The sequence below is a fragment of the Eschscholzia californica genome, unplaced genomic scaffold (assembly GCF_041429995.1).
Source record: "Eschscholzia californica isolate CP2 unplaced genomic scaffold, dmEscCali1.0.p SCAF_6, whole genome shotgun sequence".
NCBI lineage: Eukaryota > Viridiplantae > Streptophyta > Magnoliopsida > Ranunculales > Papaveraceae > Eschscholzia > Eschscholzia californica.
In genome coordinates this window covers 11,014,012-11,019,962 of record NW_028238483.1, presented here as the reverse complement: position 1 = coordinate 11,019,962, position 5,951 = coordinate 11,014,012, and positions in this window count along the sequence as shown.

The following is a 5,951-nucleotide window of genomic DNA, read 5'->3' as shown; positions in this document are numbered from 1 at the left end:
GGAGTACAAGAATGGAATATGTTTCCGTAAGTAAAATCAGGACAAAGTATCTCCGGGCCACTTGATGAGAAACAACTGAAAAATGCATGGCCGTGCTCAAACGGATTAAGAGTTAATCGTTTGGATTGGAAGTTGTTCTCGGGATCAAGAGAGTCTGATGTATATGACATATCAGATGAGATGCGAAAAAACATGGGAATCGAGCATTGCACTTGTTCTAAGTACAAGTGGGAGACTGAAAGATATATTGCATCGGTCTGAAGGAATGGTATCCTTCCGAAGGAGTGTCCTTCGACCAAGGTTGCAATGTGTACAATTTGGCGAATAGGATCTTAATGACCTTACTCGGAAGATCATTAGTCCGGTCCAATTAGGGGTTGTAATGCTTAACTAGAAGCTAACTACGATCGTCGGATAACTTCGGTAATCCGCGGCTAACATAGACCGGATCCTACAAGGGTTGCACATCAGAGTAATGATTTGAACGGAGAGAATTGACTAGAAGGAGAATGGCAAATAAGTGGATTGGATCCATTATTGGTAAGTCCAGATTAATTCGGAGAAGTCCAAAGAGATACAAGCATGTCCGGGCCCGAAAGGGAGGCCCGGAAAGGCTTTAGGTGGGCCGGCCATGTGATGGCCGACCTAGGCAAGGGGCCGGCCATAACATGGCCGGTTAGGCCCTAAGTGGGCCGGCCAAGGAAGCCCATAAAGGGCTATGTTGGCCGGCCACTCCAAGTAACCCTAAAGAGGGTATTTTGGGAGTTGCCTTGTAATTAGGTTTTAGGAATCCTAGTTTGAGTCTAATACCTCTTCTATGGATTTATATATATACCTAATTAGACAACCTAAAGAAAGAGAATAATTCAGGTAAGAATTCTAGAGATTGAATTCTCAAGGGTCTGAGTGTTAACTGAAAGAATTTCAGAATATACATCTCAGAGAGAGAGAAAAAGAGTTTTCTCAAGTATCTAGTCAAGAAGAAGGAGTTCTTCATCTCAACCTTCAAGAAGGTCCTAGCTGACTGAAAGGAGGGAGTTCAAGTCATTACTCGGCGTCTCAAGTAGAAGAGCTACACTTGGAGCTCTTATCTTCCGAATACTGGTCGGGATTTAGTTCGTGGGAAAGCGATCAAGAGGTAATCTTATTTCCAATCTAGTTCATTGGTATGTTCATGTATAGATCCTGGAAACTAGTGTTAAACATAGAGATGTTTGAGATTCCGCTAACAACACTAGACAATTAGGTGTATGAGATACCCTATGAAAACCCATTAGTCTTCCCTTAGGATGACTTTCAGATTGCCTTGGAGGTCTCGTACCTCTCCATTGATGACTTCTATAGGGATTTCTTTCTCAGTTTGTCTTAATGGTTGTGCTAGCATCCATTACTCTTCCAAAGAGAATGTTATACGATTGCTTGCAAATAGCTTTTGACCTTCTTCAGTATGAGTCAACATTGGGATTGGCTAGTAACCTTTCCTTTTGAATCTGAGAACTATTCTCGGATTCATTCTTCCATTCTAGGAAGTGGATCAACACCTCCCTTAGGTGTGATTTAAAGTTGAACTCGTTTCTTTGTGTCATCATAAAACTACATAAAAGAAATGGCAAAGTTTTAAAACTCGTTATCGTTTTTCAAAAACATTAGTTTTGAAAAATGTTAGTTTTCTCACATTATTCAATAAAATCGTCCCCGATTGAATAAGTGATTCCAAGACCCCAGTTCTTCGGAGTAAAGCGGACGAAGGCCCTACACTTTGACACCGTCGTTCCGGGTGAGCGAACTACTTCACTGATCATACCTTATGACTCTTGGTTGATAGATTTCATTAATGAATGACTAATCTATCATTTTGCCTCGAGTATCCAAGACTCTCTTGCTGATCTCATTGAGTAGAACCATTTAGACGTGTAGGCCTCTTCTATAGACCTACCCGCATTGTCCCAAGGTAGAGGAGGTACTCTGCGAAGGCCGACCCACCTTCCTCGAACAAGGACGCAACGAGTGCCTTAATCTGGATAGGCGATTACTCAAGATTACTTTTTGGGGACTTTTACGCTAGTCTGGCGTTCATTATAGTGAACTATTTAGCCTAACTAACATCCACGACATAAAGCGTAAATAAGTCAGTAAATGCGCGCGAGAAAATAAATCAAGCATACATGGATCCTAATATGGCCCCTAACCTAGAAGATTTAATCTCCTTCGGTTTTCTTCTTGTTTCGCCTTTTGGTTCGTCTTAGATCGCCATCTTTGAACCTCCATTGAATTCTCCCACTCTCCTTTGGATTCCTCCTTAAGCTTCTTCAATGGACTCATAGACCCTAAACTCTAATTTCAAGACTCTAACGATTCGCAGATTGTATAAACTTGAAATTAAGATTAATTACAAAGCATGCACCCATCTGTGCTTAAAACAAGAATAAAGAAATAAATCTATGACCATACTAGTTTTCCGCATTCACATCACATGCGTTGATATAATATATCAAGGTTAGCAATTATATATGCATGATTATCTTGGGAGATACTTTTGTCGACATCATATGTCACATTACGGACCTTAAGTCCAAATTCGAAGAATTCGACTAATGGTGTGTTCCGGGTTTATCTTTTATGATTTCTAAAATCAAATTTTAAGAAAAACTCCGTTTTGGGTTTTGAAAGCCCGGGTCAAGTTCGGAAAAAACTTTGGTTTGATTCTTAATGATTTCATAAATCAATTTTAAGAGAAAAACCCATTTTGGCCTTTCGGATGACCCGGGTTTATTTTGGAAAATATTTGGTCAGAATCGGAAGAAATTGGATAAAACTCCCACTCGAATGATGGTCCCTTTTGATGGTCCGAAAAGCCTTGAAAAAGACCGGGACAAGTCCAAGACAAGTCCCGGCCCAAGCCCACAAAAGGCTCGGACAAAGGCCCGGACATGACACGGCCCAAAGGGCCGGCATGTCCTGGCCGAGGCCTTTTAAGGCTTGGTCTCGTCTTGGCCGGAGCCAGGACGCTAGTCCATGCTCCAGACGCGTCCTAGATGCGGCTGGTGCTGGACCGGACTAGCATGTGGTGTCTCGGACCTAGTCCGAGACACCCAGAACCTCAGACGCGTCTCCAAGATGTGTCTGGTGGATAGCTACTGGACGCGTCTCAAGGACGCGTCTCAAGGACGCGTCCCAGATGCGTCTCAATTGCGTCTGCCAGACGCGTCCACCAGTAGCTGGAACGCGTCTAGTCAGACGTGTCTACCAGTGCTGGGACGCGTCTGGTCAGACGCGTCCATAGCAGCTATGGTCCGAAGCTTCCTGGCCGGATTTCATGAATTTCTAAAACTCATGTTTCCAAAAAAAAAAATTCTTTTGCAACTCTAAGTTGCTATTTTCCAAATTTAAAACACTTCCAAAATTCTTCCAATTCTTTTTAGAACACTTCTAAAATTCCAAATTTTTTTTTTCCAAAAATTTCCAAAACTTAAAACAACTCTTAACCAAACCGATTTTAGATCAAAATCTAGGTTTTTGAAACACTTTCAAGAACAAATTTTGAAAACAATTTGACTAATTCTTGAATCCTATTCTAAAACAATCAAAATTTTATGTTTAAAATACTTTTAAACACTACTATCAATCTAAACAAGCATAGATTGGATCAAAATCTAGGTTTTTGAAACACTTTCAATCATAAATTTTGATTTTCAATTTGAAAACTCATTGAATCCTATTCATTGTAATCAAATTGTTAGTTTAAAATACTTTTAAAACACTTTAAAAACTCAATTTATCAAACTATCAAGCATATCAAATATGTACTAGTTCGATTCTTAGCAAAAACTAGTTAATTGCAAGAGGCTCTGACGTCACTGTTGGGTATTATACCCTTATACTAGTGTTTATAGCGGATAACGACATCTAATGTCTAACACTAGTATCCCCTCATCACGCAAAACTAGAGATTAACTAATAGGAGATAGATTAAAGAAGACCAAGAGCTCCAATCGTCGCTCCTCTACTTGGTACACCGAATAGTGTATTTAATCTCCCTCCTTGAAAGCTTGCTAGCAGTCCAATGGTAGTTTGCTAATAAGAAGACCTTCTTCTTGCTTGACTAGAAGATAGCTTGGGAATTAGCTCACTTTCTCCTCTCTACTTGATGTGGTAGAGTAAGAAAGCTTAGAGAGAAATTCCACACCTTATTCTCTGCCTAAGAGTGTTTATATAGATCTCTAATAAGAATCCACCTCCTTTTAGGTTTCCTAAAACACCCTTTAGAATAAGATTTAAGGAAATTATCGAAAATAGCAACTAGTTGATATTTTCTCAATTTCCTATGGAGGAGGTATTCAGACACCACGAAATTTTTCTTGCATACTACTATGTATGTCAGCAACTCACCCTCCAAAATTCAGCCCAATCCGAGTCCCGGAAGTACCCGAACCGGCCTAGGCCCAAAACCCTTATTTCGGGCCTTTTTGCTATATTTTGCCCAAATTCTATCTAGGCCTGTGAGATATGTTTATGGGACATTCCCAATGTTATATCACACTCCCACTAGTCATATCATCCGATTAAATACCCATTCTTATGTGTAACCCGATGTAGGATCCGATCGAAGTTAGCCGCGAATTACTTCGTAATTCGACGATCGTAGTTGGCTTCTAGCTAAACACTACGACCCCTTAATCAATCGGACTTGATGATCTTCTTCATCAATTGTCCTAGCCGACATATTACTCGCATTTCCATCTTAGTCAAAGGACATCTCCTTCAACTCCTTCATTCATCTCACAAGGAAGATCCTTGATTTGCTTTGATATTGTAAACTTAATTTATTCACATTAGTTTTATAGTATCTTTCTCATTAGTTATGCTTATGTTTTGATGTTTCATATTTAGACTTATTGTCTTTATTGCATGCTTAGGGTTTCATAGCTAATAGTTTGAGTATCTTTTGAATGTGCGTTTTGAAATTAAAAGATCAGGTGTGTTTGTTCTAAAAAATTATGATTTTCCAAGGTTTGGTATAACTAGTTACCTTCCCTTGAGTTATTAAAAAAAAAAGAGATTAGAGTTGTGATTGATTATGTCAGTTTACAAGCATGTTAAGGTGGATTCCGATACCCTAGGCTTCTCCGCCATTGATTCTTTTACCCTTAGTATTTATCTTTGTTGTTTATTTTAAATAATTTTGTTATTTCATCACAAAACCAATTTCGAAGAAAGAAACCGTGTTAGTTCTAAGTTTTAGAACAAGTTTGACTTAGTCTCTATGGATTGACCTCGGTCTTACCGAGATACTACTTGACATCTGTATACTTGCGGGAAAGGGTAGAGCCAGAATTTTAAACCACACCTGGCTAGCCTGAAATTTTTATAAAACAAACAGTAGAAAAGAAAAATTTGTTCTATACAACAATTGTTTGGAAGACACAATTTGTAATGTACTTACAATCAGTTTGCTAAGTTAATCAACGAACATGTACCGTAATGTTTTTCTTCAAAGGTCAGTCGATAACTTTAGAAAGCTGACACTTTTATTAACCCTAAGAATAATGGATTTCTTTTATAAACGATAAGAATAATAGATATCTTAACTATGATTTAAATTGCAGAGGTTATTCCTAATCTAATTTTGTCATCTTTATGATTCCATGGTAAACGTAGTACAACTTTATTTCATAAGAGGCCTATAGTTTTAGTTAAGACGTAAAGTAGCGAGAACAAATAAAGTCAATCTCTACGATAAAAACAAAATTGAAAGATTGAACTCCACACATCTCTCTACGGAATTTACAACAACTTTTTACTAGTCTTGATAAATCTTAGTAAATCTTACGACTGTAAAATATGTATGAGTAATTATATTCAAAGAGAAAACCTAAAAAAAAATAGAATTATTCCAAAATTTAAGGAAAAATCTTCCAAATGTTACATAAAGTAGAAAGACACATGTCCTT